General features: G+C 38.5%; 1 protein-coding gene across 2 annotated transcripts in view; it reads left to right on the forward strand.

The window, feature by feature from the left end:
- ZFPM2 (zinc finger protein, FOG family member 2) overlaps positions 1-27520 on the forward strand; it is a 307582-nt gene that overhangs the window by 260540 nt on the left and 19522 nt on the right. The gene's annotated exons all lie outside the window — the stretch shown is intronic.

The following is a 27520-nucleotide window of genomic DNA, read 5'->3' on the forward strand; positions in this document are numbered from 1 at the left end:
CCTTTTCCAGGGGAAGAAGCTCTAATTCCTGCATGACTGTTCTCAGGCTCTTCTGTGGTTTCTAGCACGTCAATAAGCCTTTCATCCTTGTGGTCTCATGGATCTCCATCCTCTACATCTACCAAGAAACCAGACAGAAGGACCTCACTAGTGCACCATCCCTCAAACAGGAATGCCACCCCCAGGCTTATCTCCAGTGATCCTGGTTTTATCCCCTTCCCCCTTAAAATTTAGTTTAAAGCTCTCTCCATGAGCACTGCTAACTCCTGAGTTCTTCCCCCCTTTGAGACAGGGAAAGGTTTGGTGTTATGTGATCAAAATTCTGCCAATAACACTGAATTGCAAGCCAGATGTTATTCTCCTGGCTCTATCCATTTCTTCCTTCATCATTCCCTCCAACTGTGGTCCTGATGCCTTAACTAGTTGTCTCAAAGACCTGAAGGCTCTCTTGATTGTCCTTGGCATTTTTGTTGCCACTTCATCAGTGCCCATTTGAAAAATCCATACGGCTGATAACCTGAGGGCCATTTCAGGATAGGAAATTTTCCTTTCACATCTTTAACCCACACACCAGGGAGGCACAAACTTCTCATAGAAGTAGCTCCAGACTGTTTCTTCTGTTCCCCTTGGTAGAGAGCCTCCTATGATAGTGACCCATCATTCTTTCTTTACGGAAGCAGTTTTGACATGGGTCATAAGGTAATAACCTCTGGGACACCTCCACACTGCAGGAACCATTTTCCTCATCATTGCTCAGTTCTGCTTGCAGAGCCTGTTACAGGCCCCCCTTTGAGGTGAAGCAGCCTCAGAGGAGATGCTCCTGCTGCATCAGGCAGCATTGTCACCACTGCCCCCAAGCCCTTAACTCATGTGTTCAGCCATGCAGTGAGGGGACAGGGAATGCTCCACATCATGCAAACTGTCCGTCTGTCAGGCTCTTCCTGGGAAAGGCGAGGCAATTCCAGCAGTCTGTCTTTTGCACCCCTGATGCTCCTCAGCCTCTGGCAGTGAGTAGAGGAGCTCCTGTGTGTGGGTGCACCACCACAGGGCTGCTCACTCTTGCCATCCATTCTGGCATCAGAGCTGGGCACAGCTCCAGCTGGCAGTGTGGCAGCGTGTCCCCACCGGAGCTTTCTCGGTGGCTTCTGCCTGGGGGACACGGCTGCTCCCTGGTGGAGCTGCCTGGATTTCAGTGCCCTTCATGCACCCCTTCTGTGCCACCTGCTGCCTAAACTGCCACGCCACGTCCTGCTGACTGCCCCGACCTGTCTGTCCATCCTGCTGGCAGTGCTCCTGATCACCAACACTCCCCAGGGGCTCCTACGTGTGTGAGACCTGGCCACCATTGCTCCTGGCCCTGCCAGGTCCTGACCGCTGATGTGAGCTGAGGGCTCCCGGCGTCTCTTTGTGTTCCACATGAAGTTCTCCCAGTTTGGGAAGCCTCTGAGCACCGCACTGGAGTACTCTGCTGCAGTACAAGTTGGCACCAGAGCCACTCACCTCAGCAAGCAGGGCCGTGTACCGAGGCTGTGGAACCTGTGCCATTCAAGAAAGTACATTTGTTTGAATCACTCTTGTCAGAAATAAAGGGATCAAGTTCCTAGGAATGAGCACAGGGCCAAGGAGATCTGACTTCAGAAAGTAAGGTGTTCATCATCTGATGTCCAAAATTTCTCCTCAAATTCCTAAATAAGAACTGTTTTCAAGATATTGGGGTAATATCAAATATTGAAATGCTGTTCCCAGTATTCTTTTTCATACTCCACCTCCACATTTCTAATAAATAATTCTGAGTTAATCTTTTTGGAATCCCTGTTCTTAATGCTAAATAATAATTACATTGTTGCATGTAAAGTAAGAAAATCCCAGTTTATACAATACAGATTTTTTTTTTACCAAATTACTAATTATATTACTAAAGTTATCCAGACTACATCCAGATTAAAGAAATACAGGAAAATAATTTTTTGTCTTGTCAAAAACATAAGTTGTCCCAGCTGTATTCCCGTAGTTCACTTAAGATATTTTCTATCCCCTCTTTCTGTTGTTCTAAATGACACAGGACACATGTTTTCTGTTCTCGGGTACAAATTTTACTCCTGCATGTTCCACTCACTTTTTTCCTCATGCTTTAGAGTAGTAATCTTTGCATATTTCCATTTCTGCAACTACTTTTGGTATCTTTGTGGCCACGATGATAGGGTCACAAACAACACCACTTTGGAGTCAGTGTGCCAGCACATAGATCCTTTATGTAAGGGGTGGGAAACACCAGGATAAGCCATGAGAGTATCTGCATTTGTCACTGTTTCTGCAAGGTACTGCTATGTGGCATCAGAATAGATATAGCCTTCATTTTGCATATATGTAAAACTAATATACTACTTTGATTTTCTATACTCAGATATTCTCAAGCTGTTCAGTTACTTCAAATTTATTCCAAAGCATTTGAAAATAGATTTTAGTCTGTAATTTTATCTTTCCAGTGATGATCTAATCCACAAATGAAGCTACAAGTAATTGCATTTTAAAATTTTTCATATTATATAAATTTCATAATAAAAGCCAATGACTGTAAAATGTATGCATTAAAGTTGATAGAATACTTGTAATTTATTAATAATCAGCAAATTTGTTTATTACCTAGTCTACCTTGAATTTTTGGAATTAAAAGACAGTGGATTTTAAAGGAAGAAAAATGGCACTATCTTAATTTCTTTTTATAAAAGAATGGTCATGACTAACTAGCCTGTGTTTTTTGAAGAACCTGTTAAGCAATGGTCAGTTAATACTTTAATAAATATTAATAAATTATGACCACCAGGAATTTCAGTGATCATAACACTTTCGTATAGTTTATAGATATTACTCATATTTAATGCAGTAATTTTCATTTTTATGTGTAATTGCAATCCAGAGAGATAGGTATTTCTTTTAAGTGAAGGATGCACTCAAAAAAATAAAGAGCTTGTCTTGTATGCCATGATCTGAAGCTAAATGTAAAAACCTCAAGATTTGTTAATCTCTAAAGCTGTGCACACAACACTGATATTTTATCTGCTGTCCTGCATCCTCAGGAAAAAAAAAAATCCTCCATGTTTCTGAAGTGTGTTGCTTTTAGTTTGACCACCATGAGCTTCATCTGCACTTGTAAAAGCTGATGTAATAGCTGTTTGTATTTCATACAGCCATCTCCCAAGTGGGCCCGAGGGGTTAATCTGAAGATTAGTAGTTCAAATCCCAGCATTTTCTATATAGTTTTCAATTTGGAATTGTGTGCTGTTATTGACAGTCTCCTTTCCTTTCACTCATTAATTCTGATATTTGGAAGGACTGCAGCAGTGTCTGAATGACAGCAAAGGTGTGTGTGTAGAAAGTGCCTAAGTGATTCTTGCTGGCTTTATAAACATATTTATGTTAATATGTATTTTCACAGAAGCTTACTATAAACATGGTTAGCATATGTGATCCTTTATGTTTTTCCTATATATTCAGAATCTCACAAGGTCATCTACCTTTTGAACTTTGTAGTATATTGAGCATCTGTCTAACTTAACAGGTTTTAGTGATGAATTTAGGTAATTATTGTAAAATTTTTCACTTGGAAGTTCAAGGGAAAGTGACAGCTAACATGGAATTCACAAAGGTACTTTACAGAACAGCAAGAAACAAATGCATCTTTGCAGTCCTGGCTCCATGTGAAATTTTCAGCCCATCACTTGGCCAGGGAAAGACAGCCTAAGTGTGTCTCTGATGCTTCTGCTAATCTGAAGTTTTCTTACGGGATTAAAATTGTTCTTGCAATATAAACAGGATCTTCCTGAGGGCTGTATTGGATCATTTTGAAATGAAAACAATAATACACTTAACTATTTTTACTGGAGTACATTAAAAAAGTCTAACCTTTTATCTGAATTTCAAAGATTACCAGTTTATACTAACATTTTCAAAATAGCATTTGATTTTATCCCTGGATCTACTGCTATCTTCTCTTTTTCTAATGGCTCTCTAACCTACCAGAAAAGACAGAGCAGTATCCAAAGGTTGGACAACAAAAAGAGCTCAAATTGGAAATAAATGCGCTTTTTAGACACTGAGATTAATTAGTCCTTGGAACAGTTTAATTGTGATATATTGTCTGTTGCTTTGTTTCTTTTAATGGAGTCCACAGACTTTCAGAAAAGAAAAATGTGACCACAACTTGTGAAGCACAAGCCGTTTCCAGAATTACTGGGCAAATGCTAAGATATGCAGTAGGCAGGATGCCAGACTTGGTAACCAAAACACTTCCTTCAGATGTCAAAACCAATGCAAATGCCCTCCTATTATTTTGTCAGTCTCTTCTCACTTCTCCTGTTATTTGCCCTGATGTTTTAAGTACTTCTTGCCATGTTTTAGATCTCAGGTGAAAAGGAATCACTTACTGACATATTAAAAACAGAGTGGGATTCTCATGGGAGATGATAAAGCATGATTGCACTGTAGGCAGAGATTGCATAAAACTCTTCTTTGCATCCTCACCTGATTCCCAACATTTGAACCTTATGCTCCAATGGCATCTGAGATTCCTAAGAGAAGGGAGTAGTTTGCCGGGTTATCAAAAATACTTGCTTCAGACATTCTCTGAGCTGTTTATCTGCTAAAGGGGATTGATGAATTTCTGCCTTGTGGTTTGGTGGTTTTGTTTCAGTTTTATTTTATTTTATTTTACTTATTTAATTTTTCCCCACATAGATGTTAGGATCATATTCTGGTCTAAGCTAAAAGGACCTTCTTGGAGCCAGCAAAGGCCAAGATATGATTTATGCCCTCAGTGGTGGAGCAGCCCATCTCAAGAATGCTATGGCAGTATGTAAGGATCTGGTTAGTGCTGCTGAGGAGAAAGGGAGGAGGAAGCCTCCTTGAGAGTGGAGAGGCAAAAGGTGGTGGGAGTTGGAGCTACAACAACTGTGTTTATCCATTACCAATTTTTAATATGGCCAAATGGCATTTTCTCGATAATTTTTTTCCAACTAAATGGAAATCCAGAAACACCAAGTTTTATGTTTTCATTCTCGACATAAGTCTGCAGCACAGTCACTTAAGCTGCTGTATATGTAGAAACAGAAAGGTGAAACCCTGATCTGTTCCAATTCTGGCTGCTCAGCCTGCCAGGGCTCCCACTAATACACAGATGCCACTTTCTCCTTTACAGTAGTCAAAAAAAAAAAAAAAAACAAAAAACAAAAAACAACAAACCCTGACCAAAAAATGAGAAGGAACATGGGGGGTTTTTTGCCTCAGTTAGGGTGGTTTACTGCAATGCAGGCACATCTTCTGCATAATACATCAGAGTTGTAGCATAGGAGTGTTAGCACAAATGAAAAGTCCCATTTTTACAAGAAATGTAATTTGGCTTGCATCCAAATAATCACCCGAATAATAAGAGAAGAGCTAAGTGGGAAAAGAAAGCATCCCACAGGCCCTCTAAAAAATGCACACATACCATTACTATGCTATGTACTGTGAACAGAGAGGTCTGTCACAACCAGACTTATAAGAAAGCAAAGGTTATTCTACAGATAAGCTGTTAGTACAAAAAAAATTTTTTTGAGGAAAATGAAAAATCAACATTTATGTTTGCATCATTGTATTTTATATAGAGATAGCAAATTCACCACACTGGATGGAACTAAGAAGTTAATTCTGGGTTTTTTAGTATTATTATTATTATTATTCCGTTAGAATTACTGCAGTAGATCAGACAAAAGATCACATCTTATCCCTAGAAAATGCTTCATCCATCTTCTTAACACCCACATCCCTGAAATTCATATTTTTTTTTTCTTAAGAGATAAGTCAGTGGATAAGGGGGATTGATGCCTTATCTGACAAAATGACCAGAGCTTGAACACATGCAGTCTAATTGCTCCTTGCTAACTCTGCAAGCCAGACTATAGCCTCTCCCCCACTTCCTACACATCTACCTACATTTAAGCACTAAATGGCAGCGTCTCATGAAAGTCTTTCCTCTTGGGTAATGTGGAGATATGAAGACAATCTTTGCCATATTAATTTCCCCCTTCTCTGAATCAGTAAAAGTACAATAGGGAAAACACCAGTGAAGTTATTTTAAGAAGAATCAACTTTCATGTTGTAAACCTTGGATTAAAGAAATTAGTTAAAAAATTTAATATACTGTATTTCATGGATTTGGGTAGGAAAAGAGGGAAACCAGAAACAGGTTATCACTGAGATTGTTAGGAATAAAATAAGGTACCTTGTAACTGAAGTATTCTTGCCATATTCTTAAGCCTTTATTCCAAAAAGTATCCTCATGCAAATAGAATAAATCACATTGCAAGCCTTTCAGAAATGCCATTTTCAGACTCTACCTTCTGATGATTACTGTTCCCTTTTTTCTGTAAAGTTCTATAGAGAATATATTTTAATTAGCTTCCACTTGATACCACTTCATACACACTGCCCAGATTTGACCCAGTGTCTGATCATATAGAATGCATTACAAAAGAACTGGTCATTTGAGTGCTTTAATATAGCTTTGCATTAATGTGAGACATCATTTAGACAAGGCATTAAAAGTGTTATTTTAATGACTGAAGTGTGTAGGGTGGGAAGAAGCTTAATCTTTATAGGAAGAACAATTTCAATTAGCTCTAAAATATTAATTTGTTGGTATAACTATATACTCTAATGTATTTGGCTACAAAAAAATCTAATGAATAATACATTGCTAGATCCCAGTCTAATTCCTGTGTTGTAACTAATACTGTCAGTTGAAACAAGGAAAATAGTCTTTTAACGTTCATGATTTTGGTCGGGGTGCATTTAGTCTGATTGCTTTTAACTACAAATTTTGTTCAGCATAATTTGACAAGGTAGCATAAATAAGGAAAACACCACGTGGCTGTAGGGTTATTGAACAGTTCATAAATATAAAAGCACCATTTGTTTCCAGAAAGTACATGTCTTTTTTATTTATTCAGTGAATTTAAAATACATTAGGATTGACAGGAATATGGTATCCACCTGTGGAAAGCATGAAGATTTATCATAAAATTCCTGGGTTCTGTTAATCCCTTATGCTGTGTTCGAGAAGCAAATATATTGTCAATATGACTGCTGCTAGTCCATAATTTAATTTCTTAGCCTTATATGTCCCATTTGTTATGGCTAGAAGCACTTCTCTCAACTTCAGAATTTGAGAACTTAGAAAATAACTTCTCCTAAAATCAGTGGGTATGTCATAGTTAAAATCATTAAACCTTGTGTGCAATAAGCATATCTAAGGCCTTGGGAAGTGGATATAGCTTTAGAATTTCACTATTTTTCTTAGAAATATTTTCTAATTATTCTATAAGGATGTAGAATTGCATTGCAGCTTATCAACTGCACAATACCTGGACAGAGCTTTCTCCCAAGACAATCAATTCATAGCATCACCTATGCCAATGTTGATTATTTTACTGTTAAAAAAGCTTAATTTTATGAAGTTCAAGGCAATTCTATTTCACTTTGGTGTCAGAATTGGTCACAGATGGTCTTAGGGAAGAGTATTGTGATCTTGATACTACAGGATATTTTTTGCTCTTCATCCCCTGAAAGAAGTGCAATATTCAGCTTCTCTAAGTGTGGCTGTATTGAAGCCTCTGAGGTGACCCTCTTGAACTACCCTGTGTTCCCATATCATTCGAACAGAACACCTCTGCAAAACATAGTGTGCACCTTCTCAGTGTTCTAAAGCACCAGTGCTGCTTATTTAAGTAGTCACACTGAGAAAAGGGTTCCTTGCTTTTGCTCACAAAAGAATGGAGGCATCTGGTGTCCAGACCTGGTTATAGGTATTTCACTTATAGAAGAAAATGTGATTTCAGAAATAGTTTGGTGTCAAATATTTCTGTTATCTGTTCTCCAGGTGAGCATGCCAGATCAGTCCTCAGATGCACTATTTTTTTTCTCACTGATTGAGCAATGGGTTGTTATGTACCTTTCTTAGGTCCCCAGGTCACTTGCTAGAGTCAGCCATCTAAATTGGAGACATCTAAGGCTCTCCAGACACCATGTTTGAGTCTTTGAGGTGCTTGTTTAGTCTATTTTATAGCATCATTTTACAGCAAAATAAAAATTTATGTTTTATTAAAAAATAGGAATCAATGTAATAATTTATTTCATAATTATTAATTTCAATTTCTTAATTTACATATTCTGGGATAAAAATGCTTCATTTCTTGGTTTTGAGAGCCTACTGCATTTTCCTTTCTCTGCAATAGTTTGCCTACTCAGGGTTAATTAAAAATGCTTCATTTCTTGGTTTTGGGAGCCTATGCTTTTTCCTTTCTCTACAAAAAAATGACAGAAAGTTAAAGAAAAAAATCAACCTAAGAATCTTCTAAAAGAAGAGAAACAGTTTTTTGCAGTTTCAGAAACTAGGTAGAAGAATGCTTTTGTAATAGATTTCATGCAGCAGTTGGCATTGGCAGTACTGCAAAAAGAGATGTATTCTGTCGTGCTCTGTTTGATCAAGTGCTAAACCCGTGTGATCAATAGAGAGACAGATGTCGGGTGCAGATGGCGATGCCGTGATACCTGGGGCAGAGTGGGCCTGCCAGAATGACAGAATGGGAACAAGGAAGAGCAGCAATGCAACAGAATGTGACAAATGAAATTAGGGTTTATACTAGTCGATAATTTACAGCTAATAGAAAGTGACAGAATTTTTCAGCATACAGCACATTTACTCTCGCAATACTATAGTCAATGCATTTTTCATGCAGAACAATGGGAGCTGCTATGAAGACCTGGCTCTAGCTATATGTATTTTGTTACATTGCAACTTGTACAATTGATGTTTAAACAAAGCTAGTAACATCAAGCCAAGTAAGCACCAAGTGTATGAAACAAGATTGTATTTTCAAGTTTGAAATGAGTCCATCTGATACTCAGACTGTGTAGCAAACCTCCAACAAGAAAATTACACTATTACCTGTTTATATGAATATAAAGTAGAGATCCACTACAGCCACATAAATAAACATTGAATGGCCCTTGTTATTTGGAAACTGAGTTTATAATCTATTTCATTCTTTTTAATAATTATAATGATGGAGTGGCCACAGCAAGCTTTCTGCTCTCCCTCTCTCCAAATTCCAATCTAAAGTCCGTAGTTAATGCACTTGGCAGCTTATTGTGTTCTCTTTCAGGCTGATACAGTTCAGAGTGGCATGATTGTTAGCTTAGGGTTCTACCCTTTCTCTTAAAGGTTACTATCACTTTTATTTCCCTTTCTGGCTTTCCTGAGTTTTGGGAGCTGTGTATGCCTGTGTATGTACATGTGTGTATATAAATGAAAAATGTATGCACCCACACATATAAATTTAAATACATATATACGGATTTTTAATATTTTTAAAATTAATCACACACTCTTCCATTACATTTTCCAAGTGTACCCTGTTGCCAACTCTAATGAAAACAGGAATCCCATCCTATAAAAAATGAAGGCTATCAAAGTTGTATTTATGAGTGAAAATGTAAAGTAGTGGTCAAATATTTTATTGTGCAATTTAACATTTTCTATTTTCTGGGCAAAACTAATGGATATGTTATATATTACATTTTTTTTACAGTAAAAGAGCAGTTATGGTCTATTCTGCAGACTTGATTTTCATCAGTTCTGAGTAATGGGTCTACCTTTAATGCCTGTAATATGGCATTCAGCAAGACAAACCCGGAATCAGAAATGAAAAATGAAAAATAAAAATCCACCTTGCTCTTCTTTTCCTGCTGTCTCCTGCTGCTCAGCTTGATATATTTTTCACACTTAAAGATAAATATCTCTTAGTGCTGATGTCATTTGATTTTTAGGGTAAAAATCTGAACTTAGTTTGGACACAGTAAACACAGAAAATCACCATTATGAACACCAATGCCTTTCCTTCAGGCCTCTGACAGTCTACCCAGGTATCTTTCACACTCATTTCTATGGTGTGTTAGTTCCAGTGGACAGTCATTTTGACTCGATGCCATGATATTCACACAGAGGTGAGAGAAGAATTTTTCATGTGATTTTTCTTTCTGAAGCTGTGCAAATGTAAGCCTTTGTTATTGTTACATAGACCACAATTGATGAACCCTTGTTCATCAATAATTCCTTGAATAATGGAAGTTTGACAAAGAAAACTTTATAGGCTTTTTTAATAAAACAGTGCATTTTCCCATTTTTAATGTGCTTTTTGACGACATGGATCTGTTGCTTTTCCCATGCCTCCAGAGAGTATGTGTCTTTTTTTTCTCCCTAGGAATTTGAATATTTGCAAAAAGTTTGGGTACCAATAAATACTGTCTTTCCTTGCAAATTCAGGGTCTCAGATAGATTCATTTAGTCAGAAATGGAGCTCCTATTCATCATCCTCCACTAAATATGTTACATAGTTTTTCCCTGCACTAAAAATGGTACATACAGTTGGAATTTTACAGGTATGAAAAGGAAGAGTGAATACGTTCACATTATGTTCCGCATTTGTATATTTGCCACAAGTGAAGATATTGAAAATGTATCGTACAATTTTTATACTTTGATTGATTGTTTCTATGAAACAAGTTTTAGGAAGTATGGGGAGTATACCAGAAACTTGCTGTTTTTTACCAGTCCAGAGTGGTGGTGAAAACCATGCTGAAAGACTTATCTCCAAAATGTCTAAGACAAACACCTGTACTTGCTTCAGGTTTATCTAATACCCTAAGCCTGCATTTAGTAATAAGCTATTAACCTTGAAACTCAAACATCTTCCCAAGGATAGTGTCATGCACAAAAGAGAACATAATTTTTTTGGTAATATATTCTTGCCTTCTCCAAAGTTGTAGCCAAGCAAAACAGAAGAGACAGCAGGTCTTCTCCTCTGAGCACTGGCACGGTGGCATCATCTTGGAAAGCCAAGCTGGGAGAAGAACAATCATCTGTGATATTGAGAGTGGCATGTTTCAGGTGCCATTAATCCACACGCGTGTGCCCCAGCTGCTACACTGGCTGAAAGGGGCTCACCTGTTGAAAGAGATCCTCTATCCAGTAACTTAGGGAGCTGAAAAAGAATGAGCAGATGTATCAGCAGGAGCTGGCACCAGATTAAGAAACAAATTAGGACCAGTGGTTTCTCACAACTCTCTTGGCTACAGGTTCAGGCCTGTAGAAGGGATAACACTTAATGCATTCTCAAGAGATTTATTTTGATTCGCACAGAAATTCTGCTAGTCGACTAGCAGGTTGTTCAAATGGAAATTGTGTGGAGAATTTCTTGTAGAAATTCTTTGGTGAGCAAAGCAATATTAAATGTTCATTCTCCATTCTTCTATGACCCCCTAGAAATTAGCTGAGAGTTTTCAAGTTGCTTCTCAAGTACTGAAAATGTGCATTTGGTATATGGTTAACTATATGGTTAGCTACCTATATGCTCACATTGTGATGCCTTTTGCCATTATTATGATTAAATGGCTTAATGCATAGTCATGTTATCCCAGGTGTGACAGGCCATGTCCCTTTGTACGCTGAAAGCTGAGAAGTACCAAACAGCTCTATTTCAGTGACTCTACACAGCTTTATCTGAGCCCCAAAGGCAACCATTCAATTGTGTGAGACTAGATTTCTAATTTAAACACATCTAAAGATCTTTTGCTAGAGATGACAAAAGCCTGTACAGTTTTTAGAACAAGACAGAGGCTGTCAGTTTGCCATATATGAAAGCTCAGTGCACCCAGATCTTGAGTACTGCATGCAACTCTGATCACAGCTGAGGAAGGGCAGCTGGAGTGATCAAGGGAGCAGCTATCTTATGACAATAGACAAAAAAGCCTGAGACTTCTCCATCTGGTGAAGAGAAAGCTGAGGGGGAAATTTGATACAGGCTTACAAAATCTTGAAGCTGGTGGATAAAGTGAATGAAGAACTGTTATTCCTCAAATCCTGCAGTGCTACAGGAAGCTGGGAGAAGAACAATTTAAAACAGATTACCACGGCAGCGAGTTAACTCTGTGAACTTGATGCCACAGGAGCCTGTGAAAGCAGACAGTATCAGCAGGTTCAGAGAGAGATTGGACAAATTCATGGACAACAGATCTGTAAATGGTACTAAGAGGATGTATCCACTAACGTTCCTAATCCATGTACATGCTTGGGAACTCCTAGGGGAATGAACTGCAGAAGGAGGCCGAGTTCTCATATTTTTACTAAATAACATTGCCTGTTGCCACTCTGGAGAAAGTCTGAGCTAAACAGACCCCCCCACTGTTGCACCAGGGTATTTTTTATCTTTCTAAAGAGTAGCACAAAGGCTATAAAGAGAAGTCATTTTCCTATGAAGAGTATCAGACAGCAGGAGTGCTTCTGAGTTGTGTTTTACCAGAAACATTAGTAAAGGAGATCCTTCAAAAACATTTGTGAGGAATGATAATAAGCAGGATTGTGTTTAATTATTGAAAGTATTAATTCTTAAAAATCACTTCATATTTTAAAAGAAAATGTAAAAAGACAATTTTTATCTGTCATTTGACCTTCAAATAAGGCTATTAATGGTGATTAGGCTGTGGTAGTAAATGAGAAAGATGTATGTTTCCTTCAGCAAGTGCAAAACACCAAACAATAATGCTGCAGTGAATACAGGCACCCAGACAGGGTGCTTAGAGATCAAAAAACTAACCAAAGGTTTTAATTATCATACATATCAATGCAATATTCCTAACAGTTGGGTTGCTACCCAGAGCATCTTTCTGCAGAAGATTGATCACTGCCATATTTCAGAGTCTTTCCTTCATCACTTGCATTTTGATGGCACCTATATCATGTTAAAACTGGCATATCTCCTTTTTAGCAGGCACAATTCCACCTAACAGATGGCCATGATGATAGACATGCCAAAGAACCAGTATGTGTATCAAGTTTGATTATTAGGCATGAAATTCCTATCCAAGAACGTTTGAGTGGCATTCTGCACCAATCGTCTGAACCTATTGGTATGGGCTGAAACAAATGCTGTTTCACTGAAGTCAAGGGATGTGTTAACTACAAAGTGGGGAGTTGAGGACTATGTAATTTAAGGTCTTGGTAAAATGGAAGAAAAGGCCATTGCTTCTGGATCACTCACTCCACTCTAGTAAGATTCAATCACAAAGCAAATCGTTAACTTCTACTGCCCATCCAATGGCACAATTTAGTGTTTCGGGTGTATTTCCTAGTAAATAGTTGTTCTTTTTCAAATGACATTTTAGCTGGCCTGCATAGATCTCACTGCACCACAGGCAGTGCAAAAATCTGCTGAAAGGAGAGCTGAAGCATAGACAGTTGGAACACCAAGTACAGGCTTATGAAAGCTGAATTGCCCATCTCCTAACAGAGGCTCCTGCTGTCGTAGGGTGTTACTCTGTACCTGTTTTTCTCCACAGTGCAAAACTGTCACATATTTAATAATAAATACCTCATTTTAAAATAGCAGACCCTGTAATGATAGCAGAAATATTTTAACTGGTTTTAACCAATATCAGTATGTTGTGAAAAGATTCTATTACCATGGTACCCACTACTAATTGTGCCAGAGGAAAATATGAATCATGGGTGTCCAAAAAGGCATCTAATATTCATATGTTTTCCCTTAGAAAGAAATCACTGTGATGCATAAACAAAATCCTAGAATGTCAAATTTTTAAACTAGAATTTCTGTTAAATGTATCTACTTATATTTTGTGGTATTTTATTTCCTTTTTAATTAAGGATTGATAAGATTTTTAAATTTTTTTCTTTGACATATATTTTTACCAGATTGCTGCTAAGACATCAACATTGATTTCTTTCATATTTATTCACTTTTTTGTACTTGTGTTTTCTATTTTAAATGCAGAAGAAAGCGTATCAAAGGCTCCAACTAGGTGGAATTCACGGAGTTTCAAAATGGGGCTTTGTCATTAATTTTCCATTTGAAATCAAAACATGTAATCTTGCCTACAGATGTCTATCCATTATTTATATTGGTTTATCATGGTATAGCAATACCAGACATTTATTTGACTGGTCTAGTGGGCAATCAAATGCAGTTCTTTTGATGAGGCAGTAGTAATTATGATTTAACCTTTCTGATTCAAAGTCATCAACGTACTTCACAATGCTTTGTGGATGCATTAAGCTATAAATTACAGTTGTGGAGTCTATGTGTTATGCTGATTGAGGTTAGCAGATTGTTCCCCTAAGTTCTCACTCCCTGGCAGGTGTGCAAAGGCACCAGGTAACCCAACCATTACTGTCCTTTTTAAGCCAGTACTGCAGACCCATGACCTGCGACTGCTGAACAGATTTAAGATGTGTCATTTGCAAATTGTGTAAAAAATGTTGAGCAAAAGTAGTCCAAAAATATTTTCCTAATTATTATAAACACATGCCTGTCAGAAGACTAGAATTAAGTTATGTTCAGGGGGATTTTATTTCTTTTGAGTTTTTCTTCCTCAGAATAACTTCTATTTTTTGTTATTATTATAAGGACATAGCTCAATAAGAGGATTGAAATAAGTTAGAGATTGGGTTACTTTTGCAGTGGCAAATTGAAATTGAACTTCATGACTCTACTCTGTACCTTTTGCAGAAGGAAATAAAACCCACAAGAGTGCATTCTCATTGCTACTTTTGCTTCCATTTTTCTCTAAGGAATGTGAGGGGGATGTTAGAACACGTGCATGAAGGGCTCGTTCACTGCCCACAGCTGGCCCAGTCTGCTGGCTGGCACTGCCTGCTTTCAGGGTTGCCCAGTGTCCTATGGGAATATCTCACTGGAAAAGAGTTTTCATCCTTAATTCTCTCTTGCTGTGGCCAGTACCCATCTTTTTGGTAGGCATTCTTGGGTTGTTTCTTTATTTTTTTTTTTTAAAGCCTTGATTTTTAGCCTGTCTGTCTCTCTTAAGTATTTTCTTCCCTGACAAGCTCTGTAATGCACCATGGTTAAATGGAGGTGCACTAATTTCATTGAGGAATCCAGAGAAACCAATGCTGAAACTAGACAAGAGATCCTATTCCATTTTTCCAGTACCGTATCTTAAACATTGAAAATATAGATTTAGAAATATTATTAGGTATTATTTGACAAATTTTTTTAAAGGGACTATTTTGTCACAAGATTTGCAGGATGGATGTTGATGACAGATGGATTTTTTTTTTGCCTTTTTTTGTTCAAATAAAAGAGCAGTTAATTAGAAGCTAGGTCAGTCAGATAATTTATCTGATAAGCAATGTTTCTTGTTTAATGGTAATTCTTTAAGACCAGTGTGCTTAGTTGAGCATAATTTTTCATCATGAAGTATTATAGTTGGAAATGTGAACAGATACTATATACTTATCTATCAGTGGCATTTCTAAGATCAACATATCCACTTTCCATGTCTTTACAAAGTTAATTTTGTGCTCTGTCTCTTCCTTGTGAAATTACAATTTACATTTTGATTCACCATAAAATTTAGTTCAAACTTTCCTACTATTTCATTCTAGAGATCCGTCTGCTTTTATTTAACAGATGTCCTTTGATCTCAAGGAGACAATTGCTGTTTTACTACTTTAATGAAGCTTGTATTATTATAGGCAAAATGAATATTAGACCAAATGGTAGTAGAAATCCCAGAGGGAAACATGCTTCTCTGTCTGGATCTTGGAAAAGCAGAGTAATTCATTTTACTCACTGATTATATTCAAAAAACCCATATTCCCTGTTCTTATTTACTTTTCTTTTTTTTTTTTACTATTATGGGACAGTGTTTCTGTTCATTAGATTCAAGGTACTAATCACAATTCTTTTGTCACAAGTGACACTTCGGACAGTTCTTAAGTGTTACGGAGAAGAGATGATCTGTTAAAGGAGATAGGAGTTAAAAATTACACTTTATTTATACTTTAAAGTAGCTAATGCCCATTTCTTACCTGTGCTTCCCACAGACATCAGTCTGGATCATGTTTCAATGGCTTTTAGACCCTTATTTCCTAGAAACTAGGAGGGATCAGATTTAAAAGTTACATTTCATAAAGGAAACAGCAGGGGATGGACCCACATGGAGAATAGAAAGAAACAGAAAATGAAGGTACTTGAAGTCAAAAATTAGTTACACATTTGAGAAAGAAGGGATGTAGAAAACACAAATTGCAGGAATTTTAGCAGCCCACATAATGTCCCTGTACCCTAACATGACATGGCAGTAAGTGGCCACAAAACATGAGATTTATTAATAGCTTTGATTTTTTTTTTTTTTTAATTCTTTTGACTTTTTTTTCCACCCATGCAATCTACTTTAGACACAGACTCAACTTTGGAAGCAGTACTGATGGTTGCACCACACTGCTGGGCTGAAGGTTTAATTCAGAAATATATTTGGACATGACATCACTCTGTAGAAAAATGCATACACTGCAACTGAGCATGTTGTAAGGACACTCAAAGGTCTGTTGCTAGATGACATCACAGGAAAAAAGGCTGCTCAAAAAAGGGCATAGTTTGACTAGAGCAGTGGCAATTATCTCAGTACAAATCGATTTGACAGCCAGAAAGATACTGGTTCTTAGGCAGATGTGCAAACATGAGTGGCTTCACCTGTCTGATTTCTGACCCTGTTCCACATTTGAATCTTGAAGCAACACGAAAGGTAGGGAAAGGGGAACTCCTCAATCAGTACTAAGGAGTGGGAAAGAAACATAATAGTTATTGCTTTTTAAATTATTACTAAGCAAAACTGAATCACCTCAGAATTCGAAAAACTTCCAAGAGTTAAATCTTTCATAAAGAGAGCTGGTAGCCCTAGGAATCAAAATGGGGCCAAGACTTGTGGCCCACCTGAACTATTTAGCTTCTGAATACAATGTGGAATTCTTTATAATACAGGTAAAATAACTTGGAACATGTGGTGCCTGTGAGCAGAAAAGATAAATATTTTGTCAATTCTTAGTTCAAGGAATACTTTTATTTTTCGTAGAATAAAGAATTTTATTTCTTTTTCTGAGGCATTTCTTGTAAATTACAATTACAATTTACAATTTCTTGTGAATTTATGTTAGAGACCAAATAGGAGCTATGAACAAAGATTTCAAGTGATGAGCTGTCCCATGCCTGTTTACAAGTCAGGATTTAATTTTACATAGAGTTCTCTATAGCAACTTTTTAAAATTTAAATTAGAAACATGGCCAGCAATGCATGCAAAATGTTCATTCATTGTAGTAAACTACAAAAATATTGCTTTTATGCAATGAGAATGCCATTGTAGAATTTTAAAAGGCATAGAAATAAAAGACTCTGGATTGGAGTGATTTAAACAAACTCACTAGGATATAGTAGATGATTAAAATACAATCTATAATTACATTACACTGGTATCAGGTAAGGATAAAAGCCTATAAATACACTGGGGTCAGGGTAAGCATAAAAAATGAAACAGTTATTTGAATAATCTGAGATCAAGTTGCAGTAATTAAAAATGAATGTATTATTCAAATGAAGGAATTAGGTTACAACACTCCTCATATGAAAATATTATTGTGACAGACTGAAATAAGTTGGAAGTGATTTCGATAAAAAATTGGGGCAAGAAATATAATGATTTACATTGGGGAAAAAGTAGACAATTATGCGGATGAGAGTATTTGCAGCTCCTCCTTCAAATCCCTCATCAAAACTCATACCTTTCAGCTGGCCTCCAGGAATTATCCACTACCCTAGCCTATTTCTGGACATTGCTCTTTCAGATACACAGATCAATCCACTAAAAATTAAATGTGCTGCAGCTAAGGATTGTACATGTACTCACAAAGGAATTAATGGGATCTGCACCCACTAGCAGGCATATTGCTTAATCTACCCCACACATAGCTGTTTATCCATTTTCATTGCCATTACCCAGGTCATTTCTGTAATTTGTCTCCTGTTTTTTCTTTGTCATCTCCTGTCAGTTTGGAGGCCAAAGTCTACACATAAGACTGACACAAAACTGTGTTATTTATGTAAATAGTTGATGGCCACTTGCAGATTAAGTACTTGTTATTATAAATAAAGGTTCTTGAAATCTGACCTTTCCATGGCAAACTCCTTGGGGCAGGAACCTTTGTGGAGGTGCCTTGAATATATAAACCAAGATTATTTAATTATTAATAATAATTAATAATGAAAGAATACAGAAAGAGACTTGGGTTTTTTTCAGGTAATAGCTTTCATATTCTTTATATTAATTAGCTCTTACAAATGTGCTTTGAGAGCCCTCTCAGAGCAGCTCTTTGCCATTGCCTGTAGCAGGACAGTTGAGAGCTGCTCTGCAGGTGCACATATGCCCATCAGTGGGCACATCTGAAACTCTCCCAGATAGGTGAGTGATTGCACATCAGAAGTCAGAGCAAGATCAGGAGTAGATTTCTTAAATTTTGTCCAGCGAATGCTGCCTGAGATTCTCCTCAAATTCTCCTTTCTGGCATCTATGAAAGTCTATTGAGAGATAATTTAGCTCACTTAAAATATGCCCAGCTATGCCCTTTTAAATCCTCAGTTGATCTTTTTATTATCATATAGTATATTTAAGCTTCTCATTCTTACCTGTTAAATCCTTCATACTTTTCTAGTCTCCTTTGTCTTCCCCTCAAAATGCCGTGTTTGCTTTCCCCAAGAAGTTAGTGTTTCTTCATTTTATATCTTTTTCTTCTGCAAAGACTTAGGCAATGGGTTGTTCATGCTGCAGCTTCTTTCTGGTACCGTCAACTCTTTTCTTTAAATTTGCACTCAAATATATTATCTTGATTGTCTTGTATATCACTTTCATTTCCATCTATTTATTAGATATAGATTAGATATCTGAGTAATATTTAAAAGGTATGCAATTATACACAGGGGACTTCAGACCAAGAAACTGAATAGTCTTGAATGACCTGTCAAAACCAACCAGATGAAGCTTTAAAAAAAAAAAATACTTACAGCTACAGCTATTTCCATTTCTCCAGCATTATTCACTCTTCACCTGTCTGTGCAGTTAATTCAGCTAATAGTACCATGAACAGGTAAATGAGCAGTGAGAGAAAATGCTAATTTTCAGAGGGATGACTTGTGTAGAACTATCCTGAATTGATAACTGAAGGATGTACAGTATCTCAGACACAGTTTGCACATCTCTGGTAGTGCCACTAAGTAGTGTGCTTGGACCAGCTGCAGTGTACCTGTACAACAAAGTCTCCAACTTCAAAAATAACTATCTCTTTAGGGGAATATCATCTCAGCAGGGTGATCATAGTAAAGGCTTGAGAGAATTCTTGTAATGGCCAGTAAGTCAAGTTGCACATGTGCATATGTGCTACAGTGTATATGTTACCTGACTGGCTTATAGATTGACAATTATCAGTTACTGTTTTATTAGCTTATATTTAATGAAAACTGAGAATGTGGGGTGGAGTACAGGGCTGCAAGGATGGGAAAGAAAATGAGAAAAGAGAATTAAACAGGAAGAAGTTACCAACTGAGAAACCCCTAGCTAAAAAGACTTAAATACAGAGTAAGAAGCTGCACTGAATGACATTTTATGTTGTTATATCAAGCAGTATTTCCCTGGACTGGGGAAATGGGTCTAAACTGTCTCTCCTACACATGGGCAATATTTTCCATTATGAAGATAGACACTAAATCCTGTTTCCACTTCCAGGGCATAGAGAGCATTGATTTTTCCAGTGTCTTAATAAAGAAGTATGAGGACGCATTTTTTGAGATAGGATAGTATAGGATCATCTGCTCAGAACCAAGAAGAAACACATTAAGGGAGAGAGTAATGGAGCATTTTAGTGATTCTGAGTTATAGATGCAGATGGCTGTCCATGTGAGTGCTAACTTTTAGCAAAACAAAAAGATATGAGACAGTGAAGCATCTCCAGCAGGTTGTGGATATTGTGAGGTTCACTGCTTGTAAACTGGCTAGCATTCAAGAGACTGTGTTTGGGTCTCAGTCATACGTAGGTTAGGCAATGATGAACTGCATTTTTCCATGGTGCCAGATTGCATTCCGTTCCCATACCCCAGAGAGATTCCAAGTTGTTCATTATACTTTGTCCTGGTTAAAAAGGAAGAGAGGTAGTAGATAACATTTGGTGTCCAACAGGACTGGCTGGAGAAGTGCAGCGATGGGTTCATGGGGGAGTGGGGAGGGGTGGCCATGAGAACAGCCTTATCAGCAGGGTAGATTTCCAAGCAGACGTGGAGGCTTGATAGGTAATTGCTGCCAGTTCTTTCATTCTGCTTCGTAAAAATTTCTATTCCCGGGAGCATCCCAAACATTTAATAGAACTTTTCTTTAATCTCTGTGACCCCTTTACTTAAGAGTAGCCTCATACCATTCCTCTTAAGATTTTGTGCAGTTCTAAGGGGCCAGCCAGGACACAGGGGTTCATGCCAGCACTACAGGGCTAGCAGAATTTCACCTCGGTGTGTAATCCCTTCTCCTCCAAAAGCCAGATAGTTCTTCAGGGATCACTGCATGCTTGACATCAAATTTCTTCATTACTCTCATGAGACAGAGATAAGTGTTCAAAGGTTTTCACAAACTTTTAACATCAGGATTCCCACGTGTTTCCATGAGAGTCACACACCCTGGAATGCTGTTTTTGCTCAGCAACAGAAATATTATGAAGTGGCTGATGTTGGATAGTTTCCAGCCCTGGCTGCATCTTTTCACTCTCCAGTTTTGCAGGGGAATGACTTAGGTAGAAATAAGGACCTGTGTGGTTGTAGGTGAGCACAGGTGATTTCCACGAACACCTTATAGGCAGGGGCAGAGAGACATCGCCCTGTGCTGCCTTTGCCCTCTGGCTGCAGATCTGGGGTGCCAGGCCAGAGGAGGGGGTGATAGTCCAATACTGCTGTGTCACAGCTTCGGCGTGCTCAAAAACTGACCCTCCCGAGGGCTTCAGCATCCACAACAGCCTGCCCGCCTGTGGAGGTGCCATCACAGCCTGGGTTCCTTGTCCCCAAAGTTTTGGTGGGAGTGGAGGGGCACGGGGAGCCCAGCCGCGGGGTGGGGGCGCAGGGCAGTGCCCCGCTGGGGCATTTCCTGAGCAGGGAGGGATGGTGCCCGGCCCGAAACAGCTCCTGAAGTGAGCTGACAGCATTGTAATCGATATTGTTCGCTTTGGGCGTCAATCCTGCAGTTTATTTAAAATATCGCCTGCGGTGCCGTCGGTGCCCCGCCCGTAAGGGGACACATCTCCGCCACGGGAGCGGCAGCCGCGCTCTCTGTCGTGACAGGAGCAGGCCGGCGCGGGTGTCGGGAGCGGGGTTCAATCAGGCGCGCCGTTATCAGCGCCGGGCCCGGCGCAGCCTTGTGGAAAATGAAATCAAGAACGGGGCCCGCCCGCGGCGCCACAGCGACCCCTGCGGGCCGCGGGAGCGCCTCGCCGCTCCTGCAGAACCCGCACAGCTTCGTCTCTTTGCGCGGTAACCAAAAGAAATTTTTAACTCCAGCTTAGTGTTTTCCAATGTTTTCCCTTTTCCCCCCTCTGCCGTTTCCAAAAAAGGAAGAGTTACACAAGTCTTTTTGAAACGGCGACTCTTCTAACTTTATAGCTTAGCGCAGCATTATCGTGCTGAGGATCTCAGCTGACCAAGTCACTTAACGTTTGTAATTCTTCACTGTGAGGGTAGTGAGGCATTGGCACATCCTGCCCAGACACTTTGTGGATGCCCTATCCCTGGAAACACTCAAGGCCAGGCTGGATGGGACTCTGAGCATTCTGGGGGGACTGATGGGACTGATGAGACTCTGGTCTATGGCAGGGGGATTGAAACTAGATGATCTTTAAGGCCCCTTCCAACCCAAGCCATTCTATGATTAAATAGTTTATATGATGAGTTTGAACAACAGAGGTTTGAAGGGTGGTTTTCATCACTATGTTTTAGTGTTCAACAAAATTTTTTCTTAAAAAAATTAAAAAAAGAAATTTCATATAAACACTGTTTTTCACTTTTCCCTCTGTTTCCCCCCATTTGGGTTCTGTCCCACTACTGTGGATAGAAACTGAGGTACGAAGTCCTGGTTCAGCCAGTGTATTCACAAGTACATGTACTTACCTACTCATAAAATTACCTTTGTTTAGAAGCATAATTGTCTTGAGTGGAATGTATCTTAACAACAAAGTCCATAGGTCCCAATCAAACCCAAAGGTGGTTTGATTTCTTTTTGCAGTTCTAGGGAGTGGGGTGATGAAGGCAACACTGGTGGTAACACTGGGTCAGACAAAGGCACAACAGGGTAGGCAAAGTGAGGGAAATGAGACTGCTTCTGTGAGCATGGGTGACAGGACTGTCCTTTAATATCTTGCATTTCAATGCAATTAGCAGAAGGAACCTTCCTCTTTTGCTTTTATATGCCCAGCTTCCTTCTGGTGATGACATGTTTTTCATACACATAAAACGCCTCACTTCAGCTAAGTAGATTGTTCTGGTCTGAATCTGGAGAGTCAGTGAGGAGCAAGTTGCATTTAAAACATCTGTGCATTTTGTACAGTTATTTCTGAAGAGGTAAGCTGATCGTCGCTCTCTGGTCACAGCCTTGCATTCAGACCAGTGGGTGGCTGAGAGTGCAGATTGCAGAAATACTTGGTCAAGTGCATTGCACTAAATCATAGTGCAATTCTCTGTTAAATTCAATTTTTCATGCAGACACATCTTGAGGGGCTGCCATTCTCTGCGCAGTATCAGTTCTGTTTTCTCCCCTCATGCTTGAATATTTTAGAGATTTAACAAAGTGATTCTTCCCTTGGGATGTATCAGCTTTAGAGCATCTGTATTTGTTAATTTTGAACTTTGTCTAACCACCACCTCCGTTCTCAGGACTAAGGCTGTCAGTAGTTAGAAAATAAAAGCATGTAAATTCACTTAATTTTCAAACATCCTCTGAGCAAGATAGGCAAAATGCTCTTAAGGGTGACCTGTAGAAGTCCAGGGAGCCTGCAGAATGCCTCAGACCCTGGCAGACTCCCCCTAGGGAGCCAGTATGCTTTAACTGGCTTCCCATTGAAGCAGCTGTAAGAACTGAATACATAAGAAAGAAAGGTAATGAAAACTGACAAGTTGAAAAGAAATTGAGAGTTTAATCTGTAAAGTTGTGCTTGAGGGGGCTTCCATCATGATATTCCTATGGAGTAGCAAAAAGAGAAAAAAATTAGGAAACTGCAGAGTATGATGAATTTACATAATTTTTCCTTGCACCAGGCGATATTTATTAATTTCTTTTCTGCCACTTTACTGCACCTCTTTGCTTTTTAAAAAGAGAAAATGAAGTATACAAAGCCTGGCAATCATAATGAATGTGTGAAATGCTCACAGATTATTTATAAGCATGCAAGTTATGTAGTTGTTGGAGATTCTCTCCCTTCTGCTCCTGCTTGGTGATGAAGAATGGTATTTTAATAGGCAGATGGTAAAGACAATTACAGTTTGGGGCTCAGCTGGGAGTTACATCAGTTTATTGCAAATTATTAGTTGATAAATGCTTTTGTTTACAAGCAAAGTCTTAAGCAGCTTTGTAATCAGTTTATCAGCTGCAAACTGAATTTTGACAGCTTGCCTTTGGGTATACAGTCACTTTTTTCCTGGCCATTTAGAAATCATGCTGACCAAGCAGGCACAATGGTAGCTCCTATGCACCTGTATGATGCTCAGTAAACTGGCATTTTTTTATTAAACCTGTTTTGGAAGAAGTCATCAAGTGCAGAATCCTCCTCAATTGTTGATCTGTGTTAGTGTGTACAGCCAGAATCCTAACAATTTGCTCATTCATAATTTTTTGCAAGTTCCATTGTGACCAGAAGTAGCTCAGCCTTTCCTTTCTGCTGTTAGCAGTCTCTTACTAGATGAACTAACTGGGAGACTGATGGTGGCTTATAATTCTTGTTTACCTTGGGCACCATGTATAGCTTGGAAGGTGGAAATGCTTTTGATCGCTGAGAGTTTTCAGTCCATTTACTTATAGCTTCTACTTTAAAAGGCAGAACTGGGATTTAACTCCTTTTGAGGAAATCTGGGGTATTGGTACGGGGTTTTGTGTGTGGGTGGTGGTGGGTTTTTTAAATGAGGTACTTTTTAAGTAGAGAAGCCTGAGTTAGATGCTTATTATAGTTCCTATGCTGTTTACATTTTAGAACATACTAAACATTCAAATCTATATATATCTAATTTTATTTAGTTGCTTGTTTAGTAAGAGAGACACCGATTTGTTACAGAGCCTTGTTTCCACTGCAGCCAGTGTAAAACATTCTAATGGCTTAAGTGGGAGTGAGACTTTTTGGAATCAGGAAGTGCCACTTTTCTTCCATGGTTGATACAGCTGAGGTGAACTTCAGTTCCTGAACTTCAGCCTGTGAGCTGAACGTTAACACAAGTAAAAGTCTGAGATAACTCACGATAATAGCAGCTGTTTTCTCTGGGTTACAGTGCACATAACGAAATGCTTCAGCTTCTGTTCATTATGAAAACTGGCTTTTGTTTCTCACAAAGCTGTGAACTTTTTTTGGAGCATGGCCCTGTATTGAATAAGCAGGCAGGTCTCATAACCAATGTTTCTTACTTTGATTTTACCATTCTAAAACTTCCCTATTTCTTGTTATATTTATTGTGCTGCTTTCCTTTGCAAATACAACCTATCACTACAGCTCCTTCTATATAATCCTTCCTTCTGCTCAGGTGCCTTTGCCATTCACTCTGCATTTGCCCAGGGGCAAGAAATGAGCCCTACAGTAGCAGGTGCAAGACAGTAGAAAATCCATTGATAAGATGAAGTGTACTCTGCTTTTCCTGCAAGAAAGAGGTGTCATTAAAGCATATCTATTGTCTCATTTAATCACCTCGTTTTTTCATACACTCCAGCCTCACAAAATAACTCTGAAAAGACAATCCACAGGCATGATTGTGTTTGTAAGGCTACAAAAGGTCACCTTACAGCTGTGCTGTTATGGAAGCAGGGATTGTAGGAATGTGTGTATCCGAAGCCCTGCTTCAGAGTAGTTGGTTTCAGTGGTGCATTTTCTCTTTCTGTGAAACCTGGTGCATCCACAAAAGCTGTGGAGAGCAGTGGGCGTCACCTGGGAATGTCTCCTGGGAAGCTCTATGGAGAGTGCCCATTCAGCGGTCCTGTAAAAAGATTAAAGGGAGACGAGTGTGCTCTGACAGTAAGTTTTAGCTCCTTTGCAGTGGTGGTGGGAATACAACGTGGGCAATGTCAGCAAGGGTTTATCAGGCTTTTTCAAGCTGTTTATAATTTTCTCTCTGAAAGCTTCATAAATTCTAAAATAACACTCCAGTGAGACCTAATTCAAGTGTAAAAAAGGTGCAGCACTCAATTCAAAACAGTAGAATTAAAAAAAAAAAAAAAGAGGAAGGGGAAAAAGGGAAGAAATCACTAAACTTGGGAAAGAACTCCTTCGACTTCCTTGTTTGAGTTTATGCTGAATTAAGGAAATAGAACAGGTTTAGCATTTGTGGCAGGCTTTAATTTCAACCTCTGAGCAGCAGACTTAACTTCTTGTGATGTGGGAGGATATTACAGTTTTCAGCTTCATTTCGTAAGTATTGCCATTTGTGCCAAACATTTAATAGTTTTACGCTGTGGACTGTCGTCCACCAGGAGCTGATATCACCTAAGACTTTTTAGAGCCATCTAATAGAAAGATATGTATTCATTCTGATTAGCCCAGGATTTGAACGAGGGTCCCAGAAGAGATATATAAGCCTCTTAAATGCATAGAACTTCTAAGGATATGGGTTTAACTGTCTCCCCCTGTGGTAAATAAGCTGTGACAGCTCTATCAGGGGGGAAAATGGCAAATAAAATTACCACATTATTTTCCTGTGAATATTTTCGGAGCACTAATCTATTTTGCCTCTTTACCTATTAGAACTCTGTTGAGTGTTACGTGCAGACATTTAATTGGAGGAAACACATAAATATCCTCAAACTAACAAAATGCAGGCATACAACAGTGTTAAAAACAAGAGGTCAAAATCTGTTCCTTGCACTCCTTACTCTACAGAAACACTGTGATTTATTTGGGGTTCAGCTGAGGAAGGTTTTTGCAGTGTGAATTTGAGAGCTGCTGCCATGAGATGGTGATGTTAGTAATAGTTGTACTGCTGCAAGGGAAAGCCCGACCCCTGACACTCACACTGAGATGCCAGGTTTAGTAGTTCTCTCCCTGAGGACTGGCGAGTTCCTTTCATATTTTTCTTTTCCTCTTTATCAGCTATATAATGCCTGACAGTTTTAACCATAATATCATCTATTCAGATGAATACACTGTCAGCTGTCAGCATATGACTAAGCTGAAGTCAGACCTGAAGCTCAGGTTGACTCACATGAAGGAACAAGAGCTATATTCCTAAGGAGTATTTTCTTCCCTGTTTCTGGTCAGAGAGCTTATATCTCTAAATACAGGGGTTTAATTTGGCTAGAGCCATTAAGCTGAGTATTTTTCTGTTGTACTGCTTCTGGAAAATATCACCACAGTTTCTTCATTTTGCCTTTTGTTCAGTGAGCTAAAAATTGAGAAGGCTCCATATTCTATGCTGAATACAAAGGTAATAGTGAAAGTGGCAACAGAACTGGTTTGTCCCCTATATTGGTCTAATTTTATACAGGTTAATAGATTTTCCATTTATTGCAGTGGGTAGTTAAAAATAAAGGTCAAATATCTTTTGGCAATCTCCTTTGATCAGTAAACAAGGAAAAATTATAGAAGAAGCTAGGAAATCATCTCAATAATGTAGCACTAAAGCTGGTTTTGGTGAGAGTTTGAGAATTTGCAGGGGTGATTTTTGAGACACTTCACGGACAAACAGTTGGAACCCCAGCATTAAAGTGCATTAATAGCAAAAATGCTGTGCAGAGTACATATTTTGTGTACGCATGTGAAAAACGCTAAGAATTATTTAGCAACTGGAAAGACTGTTCACAAAATGCCTTTGATTTATTGCTGTATATACCACAGATCCATATCACATATTCCTACATTATTTTATTCAAAAACTTGTATGAACCATGAGTTGGCATGTTGTAGAATACTGAAAAGGCATTAATCAACCCAAATAAACAAGTACATAGATCTATCTAACAACTATGAAGTAGTTAATAAATTTTTAGCAATTTTATTACAGAAAAAAGGTCTAAAAGAGTAGTGCTTAATTATCTGGACTCCTCTGTGCTGGGCTGTCTTTTGATTGTATTAATGAAGCAGCTGGCCCATTGTTTCTCTTTAATTCCTCTATTGTTTTAAGAATATGTCACAGCTCTTTATTCTTTTATCAGGTGCTGTGCAGGAGGATTCACACAATAACTCATATTCCTACTGTATTTGCCAATGCACAAAGAAACCTCCAAAGCATTTTTCAAAGAAGGGGCACACATAATTTATAAGTTCTGTTCCTTGTACCACTCTACTGTCAAAAATTTCAACAGTATTGGATTTGAATGAATTATAATTTTTTTATTAAACAATGTGTC

This window comes from Haemorhous mexicanus, chromosome 1, assembly GCF_027477595.1.
Source record: "Haemorhous mexicanus isolate bHaeMex1 chromosome 1, bHaeMex1.pri, whole genome shotgun sequence".
Taxonomy (NCBI): Eukaryota; Metazoa; Chordata; class Aves; order Passeriformes; family Fringillidae; genus Haemorhous; species Haemorhous mexicanus.